Raw genomic sequence first — 26,418 nt, 5'->3', positions numbered from 1 at the left:
AAAGCAAATGCACCAGGAAAAGCAATCCCAAATGCCTCACCTAAACGAGCCGTTAAGGTCCTGCCCAAATTCTCAAGTGCAAAGGCAGCACCTGGGACCAGAGCCCACTGAAGTTACCACAAGACCCTCACCCAGCTTCACAGCCCTTTGTATCAGGGTCTTTCCTATGCATCCACCTGCACACATGAATTTTCTTATGAGTAAAGCCAAGAGATCACTTCTGAATATGGAGAACTGTGCCTCACAGTCTGCTTTTTACTGCTTTTGCTCTCCATGTAGCACTGTGAAGATCATAGAATCATGGAATTGTCAGGGTTGGAAGGGACCTCGAGGATCAGCCAGTTCCAAGCCCCCTGCCATGGGCAGGGACACCTCACACTACAGCAGGTTGCTCACAGCCACACCCAGCCTGGCTGCAAAAACCTCCAGGCAGGAGGCTTCCACCACCTCCCTGGGCAACCTGTGCCAGTCTCTCACCACCCTCATGGGCAACAACTTCTTCCTAACATCCAATCTCAATCTACCCATTTCTACTTTTTTTCCCATTCCCCCCAGTCCTATCCCTCTCTGACACCCTCAAAAGTCCCTCCCCAGCTTTCTTGGAGCCCCCTTCAGATACTGGAAGGCCACAAGAAGGTTTCCTGGGAGCTTTCTCTTCTCCAGACTGAACAGCCTCAAGTTTATGCTCCCTGGTGTCAGGAACAGAGTTAAAAAGTTATCAGCTAAACTCAAGCCCCTCCCCCCACCTAATGAAGGCTTCTCTCCAGCTGATTACTACTCTAAGCTGCTCTGCTTCAAAGGCAAATCTCATTAGTTATTACTTAATGATCTCATTGATCATTACACACAGCCTTTTACTAAGCCTACAGGAACACCAGAAGGACAGATAAGAATGGATCATTTCCCTCAAATGCATTTACAAAGCCTTCCATAGACTTTGTATAGAATATATCAAAAAGAAAGCAATAGGCATGGACACAGCAAGCTGCAACTGGTAACTTGTGCCTACAGAATCACAGAAACATTCAGGTTGGAAAAGACCCTGGGAAGAATAAACTGCAGCAGTACAGGCTGGGAGGGGATCTGCTGGAGAGCAGCCCTGGGGAGAGGGACCTGGGAGTGCTGGTGGACAACAAGTTCTGCATGGGACAGCAGTGTGCCCTGGGGGCCAAGAAGGCCAATGGGATCCTGGGGGGCATTCAGAGGAGTGTGTCCAGCAGAGCCAGGGAGGTTCTCCTTCCCCTCTGCTCTGCCCTGCTGAGGCCACACCTGGAATATTGCATCCAGCTCTGGGCTCCCCAGTTCAAGAGGGACAGGGATCTGCTGGAGAGAGTCCAAGAGAGGGCTACAAGGATGCTGAAGGGACTGCAGCACTGCCTGGTGAGGAGAGGCTGAGAGCCCTGGGGGTGTTTAGTCTGGAGAGAAGACTGAGAGGGGATCTGATCAATGTCTATCAATATCTGAGGGCTGGGGGTCAGGAGGGAGGGGACAGGCTCTGCTCAGTTGCACCCTGTGACAGGAAAAGGTGCAATGGATATAAAGTACCACACAGGAAGTTCCACCTCAACTTGAGGAAGAACTTCTTCCCTGTGAGGGTGCCCTGGAACAGGCTGCCCAGAGAGGTTGTGGAGTCTCCTTCTCTGGAGAGTTTCAAGGCCCTGTCTGGATGCATTCCTGTGTGACCTGTGCTGGATTCTCTTGTCCTGCTCTGGCAGGGGGGGTTGGACTTGATGATCTCCTGAGCTCCTTTCTAACCCCTAACATCCTGAGATCCATGTGCACGGTGGTTTTAAAGCACACTTGCCTGATTTGCCTTTTCTTTTTTTTAAGGGTTTTATTACTAACCAGAAAAAAAAACAAAACAAAACAAAAAACCAACCCCCAATGAGGACAGTACCTCACAAGAAAAAGTTTTAACAGGGTCATCTTTTCACAATTAAAAGGCAACAAAGCTGGGGAGGGGTCTGGAGCACAGCCCTGTGAGGAGAGGCTGAGGGAGCTGGGGTTGCTTAGCCTGGAGAAGAGGAGGCTCAGGGGAGACCTTCTTGCTCTCTACAGCTGCCTGAAGGGAGATTGTAGCCAGGTGGGGGTTGGTCTCTTCTCCCAGGCAACCAGCACCAGAACAAGAGGACACAGTCTCAAGCTGTGCCAGGGGTGGTTTAGGCTGGAGGTGAGGAAGAAGTTCTACACAGAGAGAGAGATTGGCCATTGGAATGGGCTGCCCAGGGAGGTGGTGGAGTCACCATCACTGGAGGTGTTCAGGAGAAGACTTGATAGGGTGGTTTCATAGTTTCGTGGTTTCATATTTTCATAGTTTCATTCAGGGTTGGAAGGGACCACAAGGATCATCTAGTTCCAACCCCCCTGCCATGGGCAGGGACACCCCACACTAGATCAGGCTGGACAGAGCCTCATCCAGCCTGCTCTTAAACACCCCCAGGGACTGGGCCTCGACCACCTCCCTGGACAACCCATTCCAGGGCTTCACCACTCTCATGGGGAAGAACTTCCTCCTCATATCTAGCCTGAATCTCCCCACCTCCAGCTTCATTCCATTCCCCCTAGTCCTATCACTACCTGAGATCCTGAGCAGTCCCTCCCCAGCCTTCTTGTAGGCCCCCTTCAGATACTGGAAGGCCACAATTAGGTCACCTGGGAGCCTTCTCTTCTGCAGACTGAACAGCCCCAACTCCTTCAGTCTGTCCTCATAGGAGAGGTGCTCCAGCCCTCTGCTCATCCTCCTGGCCCTTCTCTGGACACGTTCCAGCACCTCCACATCCCTCTTGTAATAGGGGCTCCAGAAATGGAGGCAGTACTCCAGGTGGGGTCTCACCAGGGCTGAGCAGAGGGGGAGAATCACCTCCCTCGACCTGCTGGCCACACTTCTCCTGATGCAGCCCAGGATCTGATTGGCTTTGCGGGCTGCAAGTGCACACTGTGAGCTCCTGTTGAGCTTTTTGTCCACCAGCACCCCCAAGTCTCTCTCCTCAGGGCTACTTTCCAGCCAGTCCCTGCCCAGCCTGGATTTGTGCCTGGGGTTGCCTCGACCCAGATGCAGGACTCTGCATGGTTGGTGCCATGGGTTAGTTGATTAGGTGCTGTTGGATGATAGGTTGGACACGATGATCTTGAAGGTCTCTTCCAACCTGCTTATTTCCCTTCCATACCATTTCATTCCATTCTAAATCCCTGCCCCAGTTTCTCTGAGCAAACCTGTTGGTAAGCTTCAGCTGCACTTGCCAGACATTAGGTCTGCATGAAGCTGTGTTCCTCTGGCTGAATTTGCTGCTTGCTGAAAGGCAAATTGCTGATCTCTGATCCATATCAACAGAAAATGTCCAACACCTTTGCTACATTTGCAGCTTGCTAAATGCTGGCCTAAAAGCCCTCCTTATGGGGCTTAAAAATTCCAACAGCCATTGTTAGCCCCTTCCTGTATCTTATACTCAGTGTTCATTTGCTCAAGGTTGGAACAGCAGCATAGCATCCTAACTGAAGGAGGAAAGGGGAAAAAAAGACAGGGATGGGTCAAGGAAATTGCTAAGAAGTGAACACAAGGGCTGCATCTAAATGTATAGAGCAACTTCTGCTTTGAGTGGGCTGCTTCTCCTGGGCAGACAAGTAGATAGACACTAACTGCAGTTTTCCAGTCTCAATAAGGTGGCCACATACATACTTTCACTTCAGCTCAGGGGAAGCTGGACTCTCACGGTTCCCAGGCTGAGCCAGGAGATACAGAATCAACCAGGTAGGAAAAGACCTCTGAGATCATCAAGTCCAACTTGTCACCCAACACCTCATGACAACTAAACCATGACTCCAAGTGCCACATCCAATCCTTTGTTCAACACCTCCAGGGACAGGGACTCCACCACCTCCCTGGGCAGCACATTCCCATGGCCAATTACTCATTCTGGGAAGAACTTTCTCCTCACCTCCAGCCTAAACTTCCCCTGGTGAAGCTTGAGACTGTGTCCTCTCCTTCTGTCACAGGTTGCCTGGGAGAAGAGACCAACCCCCACCTATATACAACCTCCCTTCAGGGAGTTGGAGAGAGCAAGAAGGTCTCCCCTGAGCCTCCTCTTCTCCAGGCTAAGCAACCCCAGCCCCCTCAGCCTCTCCTCACAGGGCTGTGCTCGATGTTTCTGCTGCTGTGCAGAGCAAGCAAGCTGTCTCCCTGTAGAGACCTGCAACAAAACACAGGCAAAAGCATGAGAGGCTGTGTCTTGCTCCAAATCTTCTGCTTAATTGTTATCTCTGGGGTGCAAGGTGGAGCAGGAAGAAGGAAAGAAGTGGGGAAGGGCTGGTTTGCAAGGCAATAGTCAGAGCGATCCCACAACAGTTAGGTAATCACAAGGGCAAGAGATCAGTTGTGTTCTGATCCCGTAACAGCCTGGGAATGCTCTGAAAGGGACATCTGCTGAACTAAATCTTGGATTTAATTTTAATCCATGTGACTTCCTCTGCATTTATCTGTGGCTTCTGAACTGAGAGGAGAGCCTCCATGCTGACAAAAACTAAGCACATGATGTAGCCCATGGCTCTGTGTCCCTGTTAACATGCACAGAGAGCAGCCTCTGGCTGGCTTGGAGACCTGACACACTCCCCAGACACAAGCCTGCAAAGCTGCTCACAGGACATGGCCTCCTGCAAGAAACCTGTGGGTTGCTCCATGAACAAAGGGGAAACTGTCAGAATGCAAACCACTGAGTCACAGGATGGTCACAGCACCACAGTACATTAGCGGTTGGAAGGGACCTCCAGAGATCACCCAGTCCAACCCCCCTGCCAGAGCAGCATCACCCAGGGGAATCTGCACAGGAATGCATCTGGGGGGGGTGGGAAAGGGTCCAGAGAAGGAGACTCCACAACCTCTCTGGGCAGCCTGCTCCAGGGCTCTGGCACCCTCACTCTAAAGAAGTTTCTCCTCATGCTGAGCTGAAACCTTCTCTGGTCAAGTTGATCTCGATTGTTCCTTGGCATATTGCTGTGCAGCAGCCAAAAGAGCTTGGCCCCCTCCCCTTGACCCCCAGCCCTCAGCTATTGAGAGACATTGATCAGATCCCCTCTCAGTCTTCTCTTCTCCACACTAAACAGCCCCAGGGCTCTCAGTCTCTCTTCACAGGGGAGATGCTCAAGTCCCCTAAGCATCCTCCTGGCTCTCCCTTGGACTCTCTCCAGCAGGTCTCTGTCTCTCTGGAACTGTGGAGCCCAGAACTGGACACAGGATTGCAGCTGTGCTCTGAGCAGGGCAGAGCAGAGGGGGAGCAGAACCTCCCTAGCCCTGCTGGCCACACTTTTCTTGCTGCCCCCCCAGGATCCCATTGGCTCTCTTGGCCACCAGGGCACATTGCTGTCCCATGCAGAACTTGCTGTCCACTAGGACTCTGCAGATCCTCCCATGGAAAAGTCTCTTACAGAGTCAGACAACAAAGTATCTGACCTGAATGGATGTCTCTCCACCCAGGTTTTATACACACTTTAATACATCCTGATTTTGATCAGTTTGCTCTCTCAGCGCCAAAATTTTCAGCAGTTGGACAGAAGCAAGGATGCTTAGGGGCCTTGAGGATCTCCCCTGGGAAGAGAGACTGAGAGCCCTGGGGCTGTTTAGTCTGGAGAAGAGAAGGCTGAGAGAAGATCTGATCAATGTCTATCAATAGCTGAGGGCTGGGGGTCAAGGGGAGGGGGCCAAGCTCTTTTGGCTGCTGCACAGCAATAAGCCAAGCAACACTGGAGACAAACTTGAACAGAGAAGGTTTCAGCTCCACATGAGGAGAAACTTCTTTAGGGTGAGGGTGGCAGAGCCCTGGAGCAGGCTGCCCAGAGAGGTTGTGGAGTCTCCTTCTCTGGAGCCTTTCCAACCCCCCCTGGATGCATTCCTGTGCAGACTGCCCTGGGTGATGCTGCTGTGGCAGGGGGCTTGGACTGGGTTATGTCTGGAGGTCCCTTCCAACCTCTGCTGTACTGTGATCCTGTGACAACTCAGGTGAAAGGCCTCATCCAACAAACTGATACACAGCCCCAGCTTGGCTGCATACAAGTCAGGTTGGATGTAGCAATTACGGATATTGAGCAAATATTTCATGCCTCCAACAGCTGTTGCAGGCCAAAAGGGCAGCAGAAATGGAGAGCTTAATCAGTAAAAAATCATCAAGAGAGGCAGCTAAGGTTAAATCAGTTCAGGGCATTACCAACTTCATTCTTTTAACTGTGCAGGCACACATAAAGCACTTCCCATTTCGGGAAGCCCAGGAACATGATAGTTCACCTGCACACTGAGCAGATTCTGCCCCAAAGGAAAAAGTGCTTTCCCTTCAGGAGAAGGAACCTACCTCCTGATCTTGTAAAGACCTGTACTCAGCTGTGTAATAGATGCCCCTGAGGGTAGCCTCCCTAAATCCCATTCTGTGTGTAACTATTCTCCCTGACAGACCCTAAAGTGTTCAGAGCAGTTCCAAGGTGAGGAGTAATGTTACAGATTGAGATTGGATGTTAGGAAGAAGTTGTTCCCCATGAGGGTGGTGAGAGCCTGGCACAGGTTGCCCAGGGAGGTGGTGGCAGCCTCATGCCTGGAGGTGTTTGCAGCCAGGCTGGATGTGGCTGTGAGCAACCTGCTGTAGTGTGAGGTGTCCCTGCCTGTGGCAGGGGGGTTGGAACTGGCTGAGCCTTGAGATCCCTTCCAACCCTGACAATTCCATGATTCTTTGAAGTGCCACCTCTAAGGTCAGCCCCAGCAACTTGGCTCAAAACTTGGGATTGACACCAGTCGTGTTTAGAAGACACTTTGAGGGGGTTTTTGGTAGGACTTCTTTTAGCTCTAAAGGCTGCTGGTAGTTGAAAACTCAGCTGTTGACACCTGGGACAGCAATGTGCCTTTGTGGCCAAGAGAGCCAATGGGATCCTGGGGTGCAGCAAGAAAAGTGTGGCCAGCAGGGCTAGGGAGGTTCTGCTCCCCCTCTGCTATGCCCTGCTCAGACCACAGCTGCAATCCTGTGTCCACTTCTGGGCTTCCCAGTTCCAGAGAGTCAGAGACCTGCTGGAGAGAGTCCAAAGGAGAGCCAGGAAGATGCTTAGGGGACTTGAGCATCTCCCCTGTGAAGAGAGACTGAGAGCCCTGGGGCTGTTTAGTCTGGAGAAGAGAAGGCTGAGAGGGGATCTGATCAATGTCTCTCAATAGCTGAGGGCTGGGGGTCAAGGGGAGGGGGCCAAGCTCTTTTGGATGGTACACAGCAATAAGCCAAGGAACAGTGGTGACAAACTTGAACAGAGAAGGTTTCAGCTCCACATGTCAGCCCGTGGCTTGGACCACTACACTCTGTGCTGGGTTAGGAACTGGATGAAGGGCCAGGCCCAGAGAGTGGTGGTGAATGGTGCCACATCCACCTGGAGGCCAATCACCAGTGGTGTCCCCCAAGGATCAGTGCTGGGCTCCGTCCTCTTCAACATCTTCATTGATGATCTGGATGAGGGGATTGAGTCAGTCATCAGCAAGTTTGCAGATGACACCAAGTTAGGAGCAGATGTTAGTCAGTTAGAGGGCAGAAAGGCTCTGCAGAGGGACCTCGACCGACTGGACAGATGGGCAGAGTCCAGTGGGATGGCATTCAACAAGGCCAAGTGCCAGGTGCTGCACTTTGGCTACGGCAATCCCATGCAGAGCTACAGGCTGGGGTCAGAGTGGCTGAGAACTGCCAAACAGAGAGGGACCTGAGGGTGCTGATTGACAGCCACCTGAATATGAGCCAGCAGTGTGCCCAGGTGGCCAAGAGGGCCAATAGCATCCTGACCTGCATTAGGAATAGTGTGGCCAGCAGGAGCAGGGAAGTCGTTGTGCCCCTGTACTCTGCTTTGGTTAGGCCACACCTTGAGTCCTGTGTCCAGTTCTGGGCCCCTCAGTTTAAGAAGGACATTGAGAGACTTGAAGGTGTCCAGAGAAGGGCAACAAGGCTGGGGAGAGGCCTTGAGCACAGCCCTGTGAGGAGAGGCTGAGGGAGCTGGGATTGTTTAGCCTGGAGAAGAGGAGGCTCAGGGGTGACCTCATTGCTCTCTACAACTACCTGAAAGGTGGTTGTAGCCAGGTGGGGGTTGATCTCTTCTCTCAGACAACCAGCACCAGAACAAGGGGACACAGTCTCAAGCTGCACCAGGGGAGGTTTAGACTCGAGGTGAGGAGGAAGTTCTTCACTGAGCGAGTCATTCGGCATTGGAATGTGCTGCCCAGGGAGGTGGTGGAGTCATTGTCCCTGGAGGCATTCAAGGGGAGATTGGACGTGGCACTTGGTGCCATGGTCTAGTCATGGGGTCTGTGTTGATAGGTTAGACTCGATGATCCTCGAGGTCCTTTCCAACCTAAGTTATACTGTGATACTGTGCGATATGAGGAGAAACTTCATCAGAGTGAGGGTGCCAGAGCCCTGGAGCAGGCTGCCCAGAGAGGTTGTGGAGTCTCGTGCTCTGGAGACTTTCCAACCCCCCCACCCCCCACCCCGGATGCATTCCTGTGCAGACTGCCCTGGGGGATGCTGCTCTGGCAGGGGGGTTGGACTGGATGATCTCTGGAGGTCCCTCCCAAACTCTACTGTACTGTGGTACTGTGACCATCCTGTGACTCAGTGGTTTGCATTCTGCTCTGGCAGGGGGGTTGGACTGGATGATCTCTGGAGGTCCCTTCCAACCTCTAATGTTCTGTGGTACTGGGAAATAATTCATGTTGTGAGCCTATAATGCTCTGGCACCTCATCTTAGGGGAGAGAACTTTGCTCAAGGCTGCAAACAATACCCAGAGCCACTCATATAGAGAAAGTGATTCAGGTCTGCTAGCAGATTTTTGCAGCACATACCAGGGACAGCTTCTCTTCAGCAGTAGAGAGCTGTACTCTAACACAGCTCACTCTGGTCCCACGTAAAGTGTAAAGCACAGCAACCCGGAATGGACTTGCTTAAGTCTAAGGGCATTGAGTCCACCATCAGTAAATTTGCAGATGACACCAAGCTGGGGGCAGGAGTTGATCTGCTGGAGGGCAGAGAGGCTCTGCAGAGGGACCTTGACAGGCTGGACAGATGGGCAGAGTCCAAGGGCAGGAGATTGAACACATCCAAGTGCCAGGTTCTGCACATTGGCCACAACAACCCCATGCAGTGCTACAGGCTGGGGTCAGAGTGGCTGAGAGCAGACAGGCAGAGAGGGACCTGGGGGTACTGGTTGATGGTAGGCTGAACATGAGCCTGCAGTGTGCCCAGGCATCCAGGAGGGCCAATGGCATCCTGGCCTGCATCAGGAACAGTGTGGCCAGCAGGAGCAGGGAGGTCATTCTGCCCCTGTACACTGCACTGGTTAGGACACACCTTGAGTCCTGTGTCCAGTTCTGGGCCCCTCAGTTTAGGAAAGATGTTGAGCTGCTGGAAGGTGTCCAGAGAAGGGCAACAAAGCTGGGGAGGGGTCTGGAGCACAGCCCTGTGAGGAGAGGCTGAGGGAGCTGGGGTTGCTTAGCCTGGAGAAGAAGAGGCTCAGGGGAGACCTCATTGCTCTCTCCAACTCCCTGAAGGGAGGTTGTAGCCAGATGGAGGTTGGTCTCTTCTCGCAGGCAAGCAGCACCAGAACAAGAGGACACAGTCTCAGGCTGCGCCAGGGAAGGTTTAGGCTGGAGGTGAGGAGGAAGTTTTACAGAGAGAGAGTGATTTGCTATTGGAATGTGCTGCCCAGGGAGGTGGTGGAGTCACCATCACTGGAGGTGTTCAGGAGGAGACTTGATGGGGTGCTTGGTGCCATGGGTTAGTTGATTAGGTATTGTTGGATGATAGGTTGGACTTGATGATCTTGAAGGTCTCTTCCAACCTTATTTATTCTATTCTATTTTATTAAACTACAGACAAGCCATAAAAAGGGTGGGGTGGACACAGGGGGTGGGGGGAAAGGAAAAGAAAAAATAAAAGAAACCCACAACCCAAACCCCATCATCCATGGCAGGTAAGAAACAGGGCATTCACAGAGCTCTAACTAATCATGTGCTTCCCTTATGCATGGACTTTGCTCTTTCCCTCTCACTGATAAAGCAGAAAATGTTTGCTTATATTGTTTTGTTATGGTGATAAAGGCCTGGGGGTTGTATTTTCTTTCTTTTGGTTGTTTTAATTGCTGTGTTTTAATTGCTGTATTTTAATTGATGTGTTTAATTCCTCTATTTTAATGAAATTGCATCATGGAATTGTCAGGGTTGGAAGGGAACATGAGGATCAACCAGTTCCAACCCCCTGCCATGGGCAGGGACACCTCACACTACAGCAGGTTGCTCACAGCCACATCCAGCCTGGCTGCAAACACCTCCAGGCATGAGGCTGCCACCACCTCCCTGGGCAACCTGTGCCAGTCTCTCACCACCCTCATGGGGAACAACTTCTTCCTAACAGCCAATCTCAATCTACCCATTTCTAGTTTTGCTCCATCCCCCTGCCCAGTCCTATCCTGCTACTCCCTGACACCTTAATTTAAGGCCTTGTTCTATGCAGGACTTCACCTTAGTCAAAAATAATCCAAGACAGACATTTCTTGGCTTGCTCCACATTAAACAAACAAAAATAAAACCCCACCCAACAAGACAAAACCCAAACCCATCATCTGGGCCCCTCAGTTTAAGAAGGACATTGAGACACTTGAAGGTGTCCAGGGAAGGGCAACAAGGCTGGGGAGAGGCCTTGAACACAGCCCTGTGAGGAGAGGCTGAGGGAGCTGGGGTTGCTTAGCCTGGAGAAGAGGAGGCTCAGGGGTGACCTCATTGCTGTCTACAACTACCTGAAAGGTGGTTGTAGCCAGGTGGGGGTTGGTCTCTTCTCTCTAGCAACCAGCACCAGAACAAGAGGACACAGTCTCAAGCTGTGCCAGGGGAGGTTTAGGCTGGAGGTGAGGAGAAAGTTCTTCCCACAGAGAGTCATTCATCATTGGAATGTGCTGCCCAGGGAGGTGGTGGAGTCCCCATCCCTGGAGGTGTTCAAGAGGGGATTGGATGTGGCACTTGGTGCCATGGTCTAGTCATGAGGTCTGTGGTGACAGGCTGGACTCGATGATCCTTGAGGTCTCTTCCCACCTTAGTGATCCTGTGATACTGTGGCTTAGCTCCCTCGTTTCTAGATACTTATTGCTTTTATCATCATCATCATTGTTGTGGTTGCTCTGGAGATGTATTGCTGTGGTGGTTATTGTTATCCTTTTATTTTCCAAACTGCACAGCATTTCTTGCCCTTGAACACAAGCTGAGGAACCTCCAGCCCCCCGTTGGCTGTGCCTGCCTACAACCTCACACAGCTTACTCGCTCTCAGGGGGAATGAATTCTGAGCTTTGTGCATGCCTCTCGGTCGGGGGGGGTGGTGTGGGGGTGTGGGTGTGGGCGTGGAGCCAGAGTCACGATGGGGAGTGGTTTGCATAGTAATTAAACAGTGGATAAGAGCCTTTCCCACCGAGGCCAGCGCCCAGAGGGAGTCCTGAGCCCTAAGGAGGAGGAGGATCGGGAGTCGTTGCACCAGAGTGAGTTGTGTTTTAGCTTTGCTTGCTGCCGCAGCCTGGCTCCTCTCTTTCCTCTTTCTTCTAACACAACTCTGCCCTCCTTGAGGCTGCTTCTCTGCCAGCTGCATGGGGGTTGTTAGCCTTGCCAGATTATGACACATGCAGGGTTTGATTCTCAGGGCTTGGTTGGTTTTGTTCAGCACAGGTCTCTGAGGAGCGCTGCTGTCCCGGGCAGGGATAACCTTGGGCTCTGTGAGGCAGCTGGAAGTGTAACTCAAGTGCCCCATCTCTATATAGACCTGCTTGGCTGCTGACAGGCAACTTTAAACTGTCTGCTGTGCTTAAGTCTTCTGTAGAATCACACACACTGCTGTACAGTCTCCAGTCCAGACTTCAGGGGTTAGGAGCTGCTTTTGTAGAGGAAGAAGAGAAGGGCAGATCTCTCAGCTGTTGTTTCAACAAGCTCCCGGTGCTAGCAGGCTGGAGTTTCTGCAAGAATCGGGGTACAGGGCAGAGAGACACTCCACAAAGGGCAAGCAACCTCACCAGCACAGCAGCAGAAGGTTGGCAAGGGGAAGCTCCTGGTATTCTGCAGCAATTTTTAGCAAGTGCCAAAAGGTTTTAGAGCAATATTCTGTCAGAGGTAAAGGCTGAGTGATCTGCATCCACTTACATAACCAAGCCCAATCTAGGCTAATGTCAGAGGACTTAACGAGCACCAAACAGCTCCTCCAGGCCATTTTTGTTCTCTGTCCTGTCAGTTTTCCAAATTCCTGTCTTCTGCTTCACTAATGGATTAACATTCCCTGTCCTAATTCCCACAGCTATTGGGTAGAGGAAAAACTCCTGCATCAGCTTAGGCTGGATTAGGTTTAGGCTGGATGTGAGGAAGAAGTTCTTCCCAGAGAGAGAGATTGGCCACTGGAATGTGCTGCCCAGGGAGGTGGTGGAGTCACCATCCCTGGAGGTGTTTAAAACCAGAGTGGGTGAGGCTCTTGGTGCCATGGTTTAGTTGATGGGATGGTGCTGGGTGATAGGTTGGACTGGATGATCTCTGAGGTCTGTTCCAACCTGGTTAATTCTGTATTCTGTGCTCTGCTTCTATTCTCTCCCTTTTATTTCTCATTAAGTTTTTGCAGGGGGTTTTTATGTTTCAGTTTGGTTGCTTGGCTGTTTGTGGTTAGTTTGGCTGCCTGCTTAGTTGGGTTTTGGTTGGTTAGTCAGTTTTCCTTGGTTTGGGGGTTTGGTTTGGTTGGGGGGGTTGTTTTTGAGGTTCTTTTTTCTTTGTTTTGTTTGTTTTTCCCATCTGGATGTGTTCCTGTGTGACCTGTGCTGGATTCCATGCTCCTGCTCTAGCAGGGGGCTTGGACTTGAAGATCTCTGGAGGTCCCTTCCAACCCCTAACATCCTGTGATCCATGTGCACAGACAGTGGTTTTAAAGCACACTTGCCTATTTTGTGAGCCCCCTTCCCTGTTGATTTTTGTCTTTCACTTCAAAATTATACTTTGAAGAGCTGTTGAGGATTGGTTTGGGTTTTTTTCCCCCTTTACATCCTGGCTGCTATCGTTTGCCTGTTTGCATAATCCCCCTGCACACATTTCCTCTGCTAAAAGCCATCCTCTATTGTCTGCTCGTTTGAAACTATCCCAGCAAGCAAACCATAGCCCTGAAGCATTTCCCATTTCTAAGCTCCATAGAAGCATTTGTAAACACTTTCAATCCTCAGAAACTTCAACTTCAGCAAAGGAAGAAAAGAGATAGGGCACTGGGCAAGTTTATTTCTGTTTGTTCTTCTGTTGTCTTCCCTTCTAAAGCAGAACCCACCTCTCCCTAAAAACATGGCCAAGCTGTCAGCCCCTAGCTTGGACAGCAGCACTCTGAGCTGGGTTAGGAACTGGCTGGAGGCTGAGCCCAGAGAGTGGTGGTGAGTGGTGCCACATCCAGCTGGCAGCCAGGCACTAGTGGTGTGTCCCAGGGATCAGTGCTGGGCCCCAGGCTGTTCAATATCTTCATTGATGATCTGGATGGAGAGATTGAGTCCATCATCAGTAAGTTTGCAAAGAGCACCAAGCTGGGAGCAGGAGTTGATCTCTTAGAGGGTAGGAAGGGTCTGCAGAGGGACCTTGACAGGCTGGACAGATGGGCAGAGTCCAACAGGATGGCATTCAACAAGTCCAAGTGTCAGGTGTTGCACTTTGGCCACAGCAACCCCATGCAGAGCTACAGGCTGGGGTCAGAGTGGCTGAGAGCAGCCAGGCAGAAAGGGACCTGGGGGTGCTGGTCGATGGTAGGCTGAACATGAGCCTACAGTGTGCCCAGACAGCCAAGAAGGCCAATGGCATCCTGGCCTGCATCAGGAACAGTGTGGCCAGCAGGAGCAGGGAGGTCATTCTGCCCTGTACTCACCACAGGTTAGGCCACACCTTGAGTCCTGTGTCCAGTTCTGGGCCCCTCAGTTTAGGAAGGACATTGAGGCACTTGAAGGTGTCCAGAGAAGGGCAACAAAGCTGGGGAGGGGTCTGGAGCACAGCCCTGTGAGGAGAGGCTGAGGGAGCTGGGGTTGCTTAGCCTGGAGAAGAGGAGGCTCAGGGGAGACCTTCTTGCTCTCTACAGCTCCCTGAAGGGAGGTTGTAGCCAGGTGGGGGTTGGGCTCTTCTCCCAGGCACCCAGCACCAGGGCAAGGGGACACAGTCTCAAGCTGTGCCAGGGGAGGTTTAGGCTGGAGGTGAGGAGAAAGTTCTTCCCAGCAAGAGTAATTGCCCATTGCCATGTGCTGCCCAGGGAGGTGGTGGAGTCATCATCCCTGGAGGTGTTTAAAACCAAAGGGATTGGATGTGGCACTCGGTGCCATGGTTTAGTAGTCATGAGGTGTTGGGTGATAGGTTGGACTTGACGATCTCTGAGGTCTTTTCCCACCTTATTGATTCCATGATTGTATGTACAGAGTGGGAATTGCTCTGTGCTGCACACCACACATGCCCAGACACACAATAAAATCTAAGAGGGCAGAGATAAGTGAAGCTCTCCAGCTTTTCAACTGAAGACACACACAAAGCAATTCTTAGACTCCTGGGTTTGTGCATGTACAAGCATGGCAGGTAGTCATTTCACAGGCTCACAGGAGGTGAGGAGGTGGAAGGGACCTCCAGAGCTTATCAAGTCCAACCCCCCTGCCAGAGCAGGACCATAAATCCAGCACAGGTTGCACAGGAATGCATCCAGACAGGGCTGGAAAGTCTCCTTCCACAACCTCTCTGGGGAGCCTATTTCAGTGCTCTGGGACCCTTACAGTGAAGAAGTTCCTCCTCATGTTGAGCCTGTCCCCTCCTTCTTGACACCCAGCCCTCAGGTATTGATAGACGTTGATCAGAACCCTTCTCAGTCTTCTCCTCTCCAGACTAAGCAGCCCCAAGGCTCTCAGCCTCTCCTGCTGCAGCCCCTTCAGCATCCTGGTAGTCCTCCCTTGGACTCTCTCCAGCAGATCCCTGTCCCTCTTGCACTGGGATGCTATGGCAGTTTGGGCTGGGTGCCTCCTGCTGCTGCCATACAGGGTGCCCCTCTGGTGCCCTGGGTGTCCAGCCCAGTGGGTGGACACAGGGAGCTGTCTATTTCTTCTCCATAATGTCCTGCTCCCTATAAATCCTTCTGCAAGGTCTCACACTTCCTCTTTCTTCCCTTGCTGCTCCCGTGGGAGATGCTCCCTATCTGGTAATGGAGAGGGAGCTATCTCAGGGCCTCTTGGGCATGGCTAGGCCTAATGCCACGAGAAGGGGGAATCTCAGATCTGGCCAGCTGAGATTAGCCTAACAGAGGAGGGGGGGAAGAAAGAGCCCTGGGGGGTTTGGGTATACCCTCAGGTAGGGTGAAGGGGAGTGCTGGGAGGTTTCTGGGTGTGCTTTGGGATCTCTTTTGTCACTGTGCTTGTAGCTCTCTGTACAACACTCACTGCTCTTCCATTTCATCTTTCCATCACCTCTGCAATCTGTTTGTCTGAGTCTCATTTTTTGTTCTGCCCAGGTGGGGGGGCAGGGGAGGATCTGCCTCAACCTGGGACAGGGGGGCAGAAAGAGCCCTGGGGGTTTGGGTGTACCCTCAGGTAGGGTGAAGGGAAATGCTGGGAGGCTTCTGGGTGTGCTGTGAGGAACTCTGTATGCTCTGGGATCTTCTTTTGTCACTGTGCTTGTAGCTCTCTGTACAACACTCACTGCTCTTCCATTTAAGCTTTCCATCACTTCTGCAAGCCGTTTGTCTGAGTCTCATTTTTAGTTCTGCCCTGGTGGGAGGCAAGGGAGGCTCTGCCTCAACCTGGAACATTAATGGTAGCAGAGGGTGGTTGCTGCTGGTACTCTGCAGATGGGATTGGAAAGGATGGAAAAGTTCAAATGGGAATCTGGGTGCTGTTGGTTTTGGTAGTTGGGGCTCAAGTCTTTGTTGGAGAGACGCTGTGGGCGTCCTATGGATTGCAGGGGGACAGCAGGTGCGTAGCTGATGGCATGAAACCCTTCCTGTTGTTTTAAGGGGAGTTATCTCAAAGCCCCTTGGGCCTGGCTAGGCCTAATGCCAGGAGGAGAAGGGGGAAGGGCAATCTCAGATCTAGCCGGAACTGGATGCAATATTCCAGGTGTGGTCTCAGCAGAGCAGAGTAGAAGGGGGAGGAGAACCTCCCTGGCTCTGCTGGACACACTCCTCTGAATGCAGCCCAGGATCCCATTGGCCTTCTTGGCCCCCAGGGCACATTGCTGTGCCATGCAGAACTTGTTGTCCACCAGCACTCCCAGCTCCTTTGTAGTACAGCACACTGCTGTGCCCCCACCCAAGACCCTCTGCTGCTCCAAGGGTTTGCTCTTAAGGTTTCTGGTTGCTGTCTGCCACACACAACTTTCTTCTAAGCAGTTAGAAATCAGAAGTGATTGGAGGTGGCACTCACTTTTGCAATGCCTTTGAACAAAATCTCACTGGCAAGTAATTACCCTGCCAGGGAGCCCCTGACAGATGGCTCATGTTGGAACAGCAAGCATTAGGCCACATCACCAAGAGCTGTGCTTATTCACATCAGCTGAAGATTTCACATACTCCTTACAAACATCAGACAGGTGGATTTTTCACCTCCTTACCAGTTAGAATCATAGAATTGTAAGGGGGGGAAGGGACCTCAAGGTTCCAACCCCGCTGCCATGGGCAGGGACACCTCACACTACAGCAGGTTGCTCACAGTCACACCCAGCCTGGCCTTAAAATCCTCCAGGGCTGAGACATCTACCATGTCTTCCTTCTCTCTAGCCTAAATCTCACACTTTTAGTTTCAAACCATCACTCTTTGCCCTGTCACAACAGGCCCTTTTAGCTTAAATGTTTATTTTCTGTAGCTGAGACACAGCAGGACAAGAGATCCTTGCCTTTCAGAAACAGCTTTCAGAGCCAGAGAGAGAGCTGACAGGAATTAGAATTACTTCCAGCTTCTCATTTTATTCTCGGTCTGAACATTGACTCCTCTGAAACTCCTCTGACATTACAAAGCAGAGAGAATACAGAATTAACCAGGCTGGGAAAAACCTTTGAGGTCATCAAGTCCAACCTATCACCCAACACCATCTAATCAACTAAACCATGGCACCAAGTGCCTCATCCAGTCTGGTTTTAAACACCTCCAGGGATGGTGACTCCACCACCTCCCTGGGCAGCACATTCCAATGGCCAATCTCTCTTGCTGGGAAGAATTTCTTCCTCACATCCAGCCCAAACCTCCCTTGGCACAGCTTGAGACTGTGTCCTCTTGTTCTGGTGCTGCTTGCCTGGGAGACCAACCCCCCTCTGGCTACAACCTCCCTTCAGGGAGTTGGAGACAGCAAGAAGGTCTCCCCTGAGCCTCCTCTTCTCCAGGCTAAGCAACCCCAGCTCCCTCAGCCTCTCTTCACAGGGCTGTGCTCCAGACCCCTCCCCAGCTTTGTTGCTCTTCTCTGGACACCTTCAAGTGTCTCAATGTCCTTCTTAAACTGAGGAGCCCAGAACTGGACACAGGACTCAAGGTGTGGCCTAACCAGTGCTGAGCACAGGGCAGAATAACATCCCTGCTCCTGCTGGCCACACTGTTCCTGATGCAGGCCAGGATGCCATTGGCCTTCTTGGCCACCTGGGCACACTGCAGGCTCATATTCAGCCTACTTTCAACCAGTCCCCCCAGGTCCCTCTCTGCCTGGCTGCTCTCAGCCACTCTGACCCCAGCCTGTAGCACTTCATGGGGTTGTTGTGGCCAATGTGCAGCACCTGGCACTTGGATGTGTTCAATCTTATGCCCTTGGACTCTGCCCATCTGTCCAGCCTGGCAAGATCCCTCTGCAGAGCTCTCCTACCCTCTAACAGATCAACTTCTGCCTCCAGCTTGGTGTTAACTGCAAACCTACTGATGATGGACTCAATCCCTTTGTCCATCCCATAAGTACATCCCATAAGATACCTAACATACCCTGCATTTTTTCCCCAGGGAAAGTCTTAGTGTTACTTATATCCTGATAAAGAGCTTGGAACAATCCAGTGGCTTTGCCAGGCAGAGCTGCCAACCTTCCTCACCAGCAAAGAGCCAGAAGAGGATCAGCAGCCACCCTGGGCCTGATTTTTGCTGGCACAGGTGGATTTCACACCATCAAATCCTTTTCTCTCCAAAAAGGCCAACCTAGTACAATTTCTTTTCCTAATTTCCTCCCTGCATTTAGGCAAAGTATAAACAGAGTCTTCAGAATGGATATTTTTTCATCTGAGGGGGAAAAAAAAGATTAAGTTATTCCTGCAGCAAGTGATTTGATCAGCTGCACCTTGCAAGGTGTGTACTCCTTGTGTAAAGAGTTGCTCCAGCAACCTAAATGCTCCAAAGTGAAAGAATAGTTTAATCTTGTAAAAAAAAATAAACAGAGGTATTCAGCAGCTGAATCATCCCTCACTGGTCCTCAGAGGGACTTTTTCACCCTCCTTAGCAGCCTCCACCCTTTTCACACACTTCAGCAAGCACTGACTTTGCTCTAGGACTGCCCAAGGTCCAACATGCTCTTCCAGGGGCTGCTCAGAGGCCCCAAGATCACAGATGCAGCCCTGAGTTGGATTAGCGCTGGGAAAAGAAGGAGACCCCACTCAAGGATCACACTTCAGTCTAGCTGCAATTCAAGTGAGGGCAATGACTCTAGGCAGCTTGAGATATCACAGAGAACATCCACTTGGAAGAGATCTCCAAGCTCATCCAGTCCAACCTTCCACCCAGCACTGCAGGGTCAACACTAAACCATGTCCCTAAGCACCAGCTCCACACACTGCTTCAACACCTCCAGGGATGGGGACTCCAGCACTGCCCTGGGCAGAACATTCCAATGGCTCAGAGCCCTCTCTGGGAAGAAAGATTTCCTAGCATCCAGCCTGAACCTCCCCTGCTGCAGCTTGGAACCATTTCCTCTGCTCCTGTCCCTTGCCACCAAGGACCACAGGCTGCCCCCTCCTCGCTCCAACCTCCCTTCAGGGAGCTGTAGAGAGCAATGAGGTCTCCCTCAGCCTCCTCTTCTCCACACTGAACACCCCCAGCTCCCTCAGGCCCTCCTCATAGCCCAGATGCTCCAGGCCCTTCTCCAGCCTCATTCCCCTTCTCTGGACAGGCTCCAGCCCCACAATGTCCTTCCTAGAGTGAGGAGCCCAGAACTGACCACAGCACTCGAGGTGTGGCCTCAGCAGTGTTGAGCACAGGAGGATGGTCACATCCTGTCCCTGCTGCCCACCCTGTTTCTGATCCAAACCAGGATGCCATTGGCTTTCTTGGCCACCTGGGCACTGCTGGCTCAGATTTGATCAACTGCCAACCAGCACCAAACCAGAGAGGAGGACTGTTCCTCTACAAAGTCTGGCAGAGTACTGATGGTTATTTTCAGGGGGCAAAGGAACAGGTTGGGCAGGATTGTAGACTGGCTGGAAGAGACAGCTCTGCTAGGAACAAACTGGAAACTCATCCTGAGCAAGAAAAATGCAAGCAGTGTGATTTAAAACAGAGCAGGGACACATACATTGCCAGCCACTAACAGCAAAAGCACTGCATACACCTTGCAAACACCAGGGCCATTTTCTTTGGTATCCTCCAGCCACATTCAGAGAGTTTCCAGTCTGCCACTGCTCTTTCTTTTCTGTTTTAGTGCTGCCTGAAATGCAGCATTGTAGTTAGAATCATAGAATAGTCAGCCTTGGAAGAGACCTCAAGGCTCAGCCAGTTCCAAGCCCCCTGCCATGGCCAGGGACACCTCACACTACAGCAGGTTGCTCACAGCCACATCCAGCCTGGCTGCAAACACCTCCAGGCATGAGGCTGCCACCACCTCCCTGGGCAACCTGTGCCAGGCTCTCACCACCCTCATGGGGAGCAACTTCTTCCTCACATCCAATCTCAATCCACCCATTTCTAGTTTTGTTCCATTCCCCCCAGTCCTATCACTCCCTGACACCCTCAAAAGTCCCTCCCCAGCTTTCTTGGAGCCCCCTTCAGATACTGGAAGGCCACAATTAGGTCTCCTCAGAGCCTTCTCTTCTCCAGACTGAACAACCCCAACTCTCTCAGTCTGTCTCCATAGCAGAGCAGCTCCAGCCCTCTGCTCATCCTCATGGCCCTTCTCTGTACACCTTCCAGCTCCTCCAGATCCTTCCTGTACTAGGGGCTGCAGATCTGGACACAGAGCTCCAGAGTGGAGCAGAGGGGGAGAATCCCCTCCCTGGCCCTGCTGGCCACACTTCTCTTGCTGCAGCCCAGGCTCTGCTTGGCTCTCTGGGCTGCAAGTGCTCACTGCTGGCTCATGTTGAGTTTCTCCTCCACCAGCTCCCCCAAGGCCTTTTCTTCAGAGCTGCTCTCAAGCCAGTGCCTGCCCAGCCTATATCAGTGCTTGGGGTTGCCCTGACCTGCTGCAGGACCTTGCCCTTGGTCTTGTTGTACCTCATGAGGTTGTCATGGGCTCAGCTCTGCAGCCTGTCCTGGTCCCTCTGGATGGATCCTTTCCTTCCAGCTGTTAGCTGCACCACACAGCTTGGTGTCCTCAGTGAACTTGCTGAAGGTGCCTCAATGCCACTGTCCATGGCACCAACAAAGATGTTAAACAAGCCTAGTCCCAGTACTGATCCCTGAGGGACTCCACTTGCCACTGGCCTCCACTTGGCCATGGACCCCTTGGCAGCCACCCTTTGGGTGTGGCCAAATTCTCAGAGGATGACATTGACTTATTTCTGGGTTCTTTTTCCACTGTAAGCTTGCTTGAATCTTTCCAAGTGATTGCTCAGTGCTGCTTCTACTGGAGTAAAAGCATCCTAGATTGTCTGGGTCCAGAGAAGGAAAGCACCTCAGCTCTTTTGAATATTCCCCTGTTATGAAATTAGAGGCACAAATGAGGCCAAAACATCGACAGCCCTCGAGGGTATTTGTTACACAAATGAAGGGGATGGATCAGAAGGGGAGAGAGAGAAAATAGAGAGTGAGAGAGAGAAGAGGGAGAGAGAAGAGGAAAGGAATTATATTACCACACCCCTCACCCCCCCTCCCCCCCCCACCCCCAAGACAGTTTGAGTCTGTGGAGGAAGGCTGCTGCAGGATTGGAAGGGAGGAGATGTTGGGTCTGTGAGGAAAGGCTACTGCAGCTTTGGCATAGAGGAGATGTTGTCCTTGTTGGCTGTGTTGTCCTCTGAGCAGCATCTTCAGCTCCATGAGTTGTAGCAGGCAGAACTTAGGACACAGAGAGAGGGTTCCTCTTGGCCTGCTCCTTCGAGGCTCCATGGTGATGTGTCTGTCATTTTTCTCTCCTGGCATTCTCTCCTGTTTTCCTCCCTGCCAGCACTGCCCAGGTCCTTTCCTTCTCTCTCTTTTCCTCCCCAGCAGCACTGCCCAGGTCCTTTCCTTCTCTCCTCTTTTCCTTCCCAGCAACACTGCCCAGGTCCTTTCCTTCTCTCCTCTTTTCCTTCCCAGCAGCACTGCCCAGCTCCTTTCCTTCTCTCCTCTTTTCCTTCCCACCAGCACTGCCCAGGTCCTTTCCTTCTCTCCTCTTTTCCTTCCCAGCAGCACTGCCCAGGTCCTTTCCTTCTCTCCTCTTTTCCTTCCCAGCAGCACTGCACAGGTCTTTTCCTTCCTTTTAGGCAGTAGTTGCTCAGATCTTCTATCCAGTTTTTAGGTGTGAGTCCAGGTGGTGAATATGCACATTCCAGAGAGTATGGATAGCAGAGGCCTCTGCCCATTATTTCAGGGCAGCTGCAGCCTGGTGAGCAATCTTTATCTGTGCACCTTCCAGGGAGTCCTTATCCAGTGGCATCTGCCCAATACACATCAGCTGTTGCCTGGGCAAGCAGCAAAGGTGATTTTATCTTTGTTGAGTCACATCAAGAGAGACAAGATTTAGTCTCTCACACAGATTCATCTGGTAGTACAGTATATTCACAAAGCCACTAACTTCTCCCTAAAGCCGTTGCAGATCTGGCCTAAAATGCCCTAGACTTTTATAATTGCAACCTGAATTTTGGCTCATGAGTCAAGTGAAGGATGCCATTCCTGCACACTTGTGACCTCTCTGGCCTTCTGCTGGCCACCCAGTGCCTCCAAAAGCTGAACTCAAATCACGAGATCCGCTAATCTTTTGTTTAAAGGTTGTTAAAACCAGTTAAGCTGGCTTTCAGAAAGCCACAGAGGGAAGCCAGAAAATCAGCTAGAGGGGCTCAACAACTTTAAAGTATTAAAGCAAATTTAACAGTAAATTGAGACTAGCAGAGTTCACTGCTTTGGAAATTTGTACACAGTAAAACTGGGGCTGAAGTTTCTTTGTGTGCTGTTAACCTAGGGCAGGGCAGGAGCACAGGTGGGGCCCAGTTGTGTATTCATGGCTCTAGACATTAAAACCTCACTGCTTCAATGGCAGATTTGCCGGTGGGAGGCAGATCAGACCCCTCCTGCCTCTTTACACACTTGGCTGCATCAAAATCAGTTGTGCCAGCAGAGCCAGAGAGGTGATTCTGCCACTTTGCTCTGCTCTGCTGAGACCTCACCTGCAGTACTGTGTGCAGGTCTGGAGCTCTCAATATAGGAAGGACATGAAGCTGATGGAGAGGGTCCAGAGGAGGGACACAAAAATGATCAGGGGGTTGGAGCAGCTCTGCTCCAAGGACAGGCTGAGGGAGCTGGGGGTGTTCAGCCTGGAGAAGAGAAGGCTCCAGGGAGACCAAATAGCAGCCTGCCAGTACCTGAAGGGGGCTCCAGGAAGGCTGCAGAGAGACTGTTTGCAAAGGCCTGCAGGGCCAGGACCAGGGACAATGGCTTCAAACTAGAGCAGAGCAGATTGAGATTGGATGTTAGGAACAAGTTCTTTACCATGAAGGTGGTGGAACCCTGGAGCAGGTTGCCCAGGGAGGTGGTGGCTGGATGAGCTTTGGAGGTCCCTTCCAGTGCAGACCATTCTATGATCCTATATTTAACTCCCCCAGACAGATTTAAGCAGGTGACTGAGTGATTGCAAGTCTGGGCACTAAAATTTTCCCAGGAGTAACTTTTTCCAGGGCTTTTATGCCATGATTAAACCTTCGAGAAAATGGAAGTAAAGATTCCTCTGTCCCCTCCAATAAAACTAAAACCACAACCTCAAACTTTCTGCCCCAGAAGTGTTTGAGTTGTTTTTTTTTTAATCATTTAATCACTTTGAAAATGGTTTTGTTCCTCATGTCCTGTTCCTTTACAAACCAGAGAGAAGGGGGCAAAGAAGGATAAGGAGAAAACCCAATGGCTTACTTTGAATCTTCACACAGAATCACCAAGGTTGGAAGAGACCTCAAAGATCATCAAGTCCAACCTGTCACCACAGACCTCATGACTAGACCATGGCACCAAGTGCCACATCCAATCCCCTCTTGAACACCTCCAGGGATGGCAACTCCACCACCTCCCTGGGCAGCACATTCCAATGACGAATGACTCGTTCGGTGAAGAACTTTCTCCTCACCTTGAGTCTAAACTTCCCCTGGCACAGCTTGAGACTGTGTCCTCTTGTTCTGGTGCTGGTTGTCTGGGAGAAGAGACCAACCCCTTCCTGGCTACAAGAACCTTTCAGGTAGTTGTAGAGGGCAATGAGGTCACCCTTGAGCCTCCTCTTCTCCAGGCTAAGCAACCCCAGCTCCCTCAGCCTCTCCTCACAGGGCTGTGCTCAAGGCCTCTCCCCAGCCTTGTTGCCCTTCTCTGGACACCTTCAAGTGTCTCAATGTCCTTCTTAAACTGAGGGGCCCAGAACTGGACACAGGACTCAAGGTGTGGCCTAACCAGTGCAGAGTACAGGGGCTCAATGACTTCCCTGCTGCTTCTGGCCACACTATTCCTAATGCAGGCCAGGATGCCCTTGGCCTTCTTGGCCACCTGGGCACACTGCTGGCTCATGTTTAGGTGGCTGTCGATCAGCACCCCCAGGTCCCTCTCTGTTTGGGAGCTCTCAGCCACTCTGACCCCAGCCTGTAGGTCTGCATGGGGTTGTTGTGACCAAAGTGCAGCCCCTGGCACTTGGACTTGTTGAATGCCATCCTGTTGGACTCTGCCTATCTGCCCAGTCGGTCAAGGTCCCTCTGCAGAGCTTTTCTACCCTCTAAGTGACCAACATCTGCTCCTAACTTGGTGTCATCTGCAAACTTGCTGATGACTGACTCGACCCCCTCATCCGGATCATCAATGAAGATGTTAAAGAGGATGGGGCCCAGCACTGATCCCTGGCTGCCAGCTGGCTGTGGCACCATTCACCACCACTCTCTGGGCTCAGCCTCCAGCCAGTTCCTAACCCAGCACAGAGTGTAGTGGTCCAAGCCACGGGTTGACAGCTTAGCCAGCAGTTTGCTGTGGGGGACAGTGTCAAAGGCCTTGCTGAAGTCCAGGTAGACCACATCCACAGCCTGCCCCATGTCCACCAGACGGGTCACCTGATCATAGAAGGAGATCAGGTTGGAGAGGCAGGATCTGCCCTTCCTGAATCCATGTTGGCTGGACCTGAGCCCTTGGCCATCCTTCAGGTGCGCAGTTATTGCCCCCAGGATAATCTGCTCCATCACTTTCCCTGGCACTGAGGTCAGGCTGCCAGGCCTGGAGTTTCCAGGTTCCTCCATCCAACCTTTCTTGTGGATGGGGACCACATTGGCCAGTTTCAGTCACCTGGGACCTCACCTGTGAGCCAGGACTGGAGGAAAATGATGGAGAGGGGCTTGGCAGCTCATCTGCCAGCTCTCTCAGCACCCTAGGATGGATCTCATCCAGTCCCATGCACTTGTGAGTGTCCAAGTGGCTCAGCAGGTCCAGAATGAATTCCTCATGGATTTCTGGGGCAATACACTGCTCCCTGACCCCGTCATCCAGCTCAGGAGGCCACTCCTCCTGGTCAAAAGCTATTCCAAATACAGCCATTTCTTTCCTTTGCAAAAAAAGCCAACAACCTGTGTGGAATTGTTTAGGAAGCACTACTGCTGACATTTAACAAGGAACACAAATGAAAAATGCACCCCACAAACATTTACAGAACCATGCTTACAATAAAGTCATAGGGAGGCCTTTAAAATGCCAAACCTCTCGGGTAAGCTCCTGGCGGGGTTGGGTTTGTGGGGTGGGGTTGGGTTTGCGGGGTGGGGTTGGGTTTGCTCACAGATGGAACAAAAAGTCCTGAGCTGAAGTGTGCACCAGCCTGGCAAATATTTGAGTATTCTTTATTGTGGCCAGTAGTTGTTTGTTTACCTTTGCTGTAGGCATTTCAAACAACAGTTTCCACTGCTTGCTTGACAGCGAGCCGCGGTCTGCTCCACCAGCCAGAAAGGCTGCCTGAGCTCTGGCCAAAATTCCCTTTTCTTTGCATCATTTTGCTCTTTCCCCATTCTACATGTCTTTGTATATAAAGTGACCCCACAGTAGGAATTCCACTCTTTCCAAGCACCCACCACCAGAAACTTTACACTTTGCTCATCTCCAGTCTGCTCTATATATAGCTGCCTGCTGCCTTCCTCACGACTCTACCTGGAAATCACAGAACCATAGAATGGCCCAGGCCGGAAGGGACCTTCAAAGCTCATCCAGTCCAACTTCCCCATGGTCAGCAGGGACATCCCAAACAAGATCAGGTTGCTCAGGGCCTTCAATATCTCCAAGGAAGGAGCTTCAACCACCTCCCTGGGCAACTTGTTCCAGTGCTCCACCACCCTCATACTGAAGAACTTGTTCCTGATATCCAACAGGCTACTAGAACAGCAATAGAAGTACCCTGGACTTACTGCACCAGTCACACATGGCTCCAATATCTCTGCTGCCACTAGCATGGTTAGCTCTTGTGAAAAGTTGTGGGCAGCTGAAAGGCATTTAAAAAGCACAAGGACGCCTGAAGTACTGCAAACAGCTCTGGAGACCTCAATACAGGAAGGACATGGAGCTGATAAAGAGGGTCCAGAGGAGGGACACAAAAATGATCAGGGGGTTGGAGCAGTTCTGCTACAAGGACAGGCTGATGGAGCTGGGGGTGTTCAGCCTGGAGAAGAGAAGGCTCCAGGGAGACCTAATAGCAGCCTGCTGGTACCGGAAAGTACCTGCCAGTACCAGCTACAGGAAGGCTGGAGAGAGAGTGTTTGCAAAGGCCTGCAGGGACAGGATGAGAGACTTCAAACCAGAGCAGAGCAGATTGAGGTTGGATGTTAGGAACAAGTTTGTCACTATGAGGGTGGTGGAACAGTGCAACAGGTGGTCCACGGTGGTGGTGAAAGCCTAATTTAGAGTCACAATAAAATGAAACAAAAGCTGAGCTGCTCCAACCCCCTGATCATTTTCATGGCCCTCCTCTGGACTCTCTTCATCAGACCCCAAGTGAAGCACTGCATCCAGTTCTGGAGCCCCTATTACAGGAAGGATCTGGAGGTGCTGG

At 51.6% G+C, this 26,418-nt stretch overlaps 1 protein-coding gene across 1 annotated transcript in view; it reads left to right on the top strand.

The window, feature by feature from the left end:
- Positions 1–11,443: 11,443 nt before the first annotated feature.
- Positions 11,444–26,418, top strand: part of HPGDS (hematopoietic prostaglandin D synthase) — a 42,725-nt gene continuing 27,750 nt past the window's right edge. The window contains exon 1 of the mRNA XM_068136771.1: positions 11,444–11,522. The gene's annotated coding sequence lies outside the window, so the exon portion shown is untranslated. The remainder of the gene's footprint in view (positions 11,523–26,418) is intronic.

This window comes from Melanerpes formicivorus, unplaced genomic scaffold, assembly GCF_026170545.1.
Source record: "Melanerpes formicivorus ecotype bairdi unplaced genomic scaffold, bMelFor1.0.p_v2 SCAF_4, whole genome shotgun sequence".
NCBI lineage: Eukaryota > Metazoa > Chordata > Aves > Piciformes > Picidae > Melanerpes > Melanerpes formicivorus.
This window is presented reverse-complemented; position numbering and strand designations above follow the sequence as displayed.